The sequence below is a fragment of the Limulus polyphemus genome, unplaced genomic scaffold (assembly GCF_000517525.1).
Source record: "Limulus polyphemus unplaced genomic scaffold, Limulus_polyphemus-2.1.2 Scaffold3279, whole genome shotgun sequence".
NCBI lineage: Eukaryota > Metazoa > Arthropoda > Merostomata > Xiphosura > Limulidae > Limulus > Limulus polyphemus.
In genome coordinates this window covers 101,540-103,726 of record NW_013668889.1, presented here as the reverse complement: position 1 = coordinate 103,726, position 2,187 = coordinate 101,540, and the positions used below count along the sequence as shown (strand labels likewise).

The 2,187-nt window shown below is 31.1% G+C and overlaps 1 protein-coding gene across 1 annotated transcript in view; it reads left to right on the top strand.

The window, feature by feature from the left end:
* The window catches only part of LOC106469058 (BRISC and BRCA1-A complex member 2-like), a 38,695-nt gene that overhangs the window by 30,450 nt on the left and 6,058 nt on the right, over positions 1-2,187 (top strand). The window lies entirely within an intron of this gene.

Sequence of the window (2,187 nt, the reverse complement as noted above, 5' to 3'; positions counted from 1 at the left end):
CCTCCTTCAAAACCCTTGAGGAAATATCTGACCCAGGAGCCTTATCACTCTTTAAACTCTCCAATTTTTTTTTAACCAGCTCAAAATTAATGCAGTCATCTTCAGTCTTGTTTCCATCTACCAACTGTTCAAGATGTGGAATACTCTTGAAATCTTCATTAGTAAAAACTTAGAAAAACCAAAATTTAATAAACCAGCCATCTCATAATCATCAGATATGAGCCATCCTTCATCATCCTTCAAGGGTCGTAACCCCATCCTAACATTTTGTTTATCCTATGTATTTAAAAAAATCCTTGCTCTTAATATTTACATTTTCAGCCAACCTTTCCTCATACATCCTTTTTGATGTCCTAATTTCCTGTTTCACCAACTTTCTTGATCTTCTATAATAATCTTGTAAATCTCCTGTCATACCAGTCAATTTAAATTTCTTATGCTTTTATTTAACTTTATCTCTTATAGTCCTTGTTAGCCAACCTGGATTTTTACTTGCAGCTACCCTTTTCTTTCTATAAGGAATATGTTCACTTTGAACATTTAGAAATTTTCCACATCTGATCAGTGTCTCCAAATAACTCGGCTGCCCAATTCACAACAGATAATTCTTGTTGCATCTCTTTAAAATTTGCTTTTTTGAAATTTTTAACCAAAATATCATTATTCCCTATCTTCATATGCAGTAAAACATTGAACTTAACAGAGCAGTGATCATTTTCACCCAGATGTTAACAATAAATCTAAAATAGCATTGTTTCTAGTAGGATCCCTGACTAATTGGTGAAAATGTCATTTTAAACAGTTTCCAAAATCCTTTCTCCATCAGGGTTTGACTCTAGCTTTTCCCAATCTATATGCCTGAAATTAAAATCACCCATAAATATGATTTTACTAGTAGCTGAAATCTTAATTTCATTGTAAAGTTTCTCACTAATTTCATCAGTATCATTTGGTGGTCTGTAACAAATTCCAACTAAAAGCCTTTTCCCTTTACATCCACTAATAGAAACCCAAATAGATTCAATCTTCTTGCTATTATCTTTCATATCTTCAAGTTCAACTGAAGGATGTAACTCGCATTTTACATATAAAGCCACTCCCCCTCCCCTCTATCCCTATCAACCCTATATTGAAGGGTCATGTGTCAAAGGCCACATGACTTGCATTCAAAATTTTATTTTATGAGTGTACGTAAATAAGTTTGGTATCAAATTGTAGATTATAATTCAAATATTAGTATTATACCTTAGTTAATTTCTTATTTTAAACGTAAATATTTAAAAAATATTGAATATTGATTTTTGTGTGTCATGTGGTATGTTGAATGCAGCACTGGTTCAAATTAGATGTTTGTGATGTTAAAATACAAAATCTACAGTTTGTATGAATTAGGAACTCAAACTACTGATATTAACAAGATAGAATATAAAATAAGAACATCTTATCTTTTTTATTTGCTAAGATATCGCTCTTGTACTTAATCAAACACAGTGCCCCCCCCCATCCACCTCTTTTCCTTTTTGGAAATGGTCCCTTATATGCACTTACTTCTATATATGACATGAATAACGAATTAAATGCTTAGAATGTCCCCCTAATGGTTTTTTCAGCCATTTTGAAGTGTTATTATGCTAATTTCATTCTTTTCACACAAGATTTCAAACAATGAGTTAAGTCTTTAGTGAGCTCGAAAGTTTTTTTAGAAATATTTTTAGACCCAAATATAGCTTAGTTACTACGCTTGATAAATTATAGTGGAATTGTATGGTATCGGTATAGTAATTTATGATTTTTTGGTTATTTAAAATGTATATATAAAACCTAAAAAAAATTGTTTACATTCTCTGTGTGGGAAATTTAGCAATCTACGACAAATGGCAAACAAGTACAAAGGTCGAAACTAGAAGAGATAATTGTTTGCTTTAATTCTATGCTTTACTCTTTTATGTTTTAAGAAAAATAAGTTTAATAGCTTATTTGTAAATAGAAATAATGTACATACATATATAATGTATAATAGTTGAAATGTGACTGTATTACAAAATACTAAAACATAGCCAAGACAGGCCACTTTGTAAAGACTAAAGATCAGTTATATGTTATTGGATACGGTAACACAAGTGTACATGTGCCGCATCATTGCAACTTCTGTATTGTTAGCCAGGCACGGCTGGAAGGTCAATATAA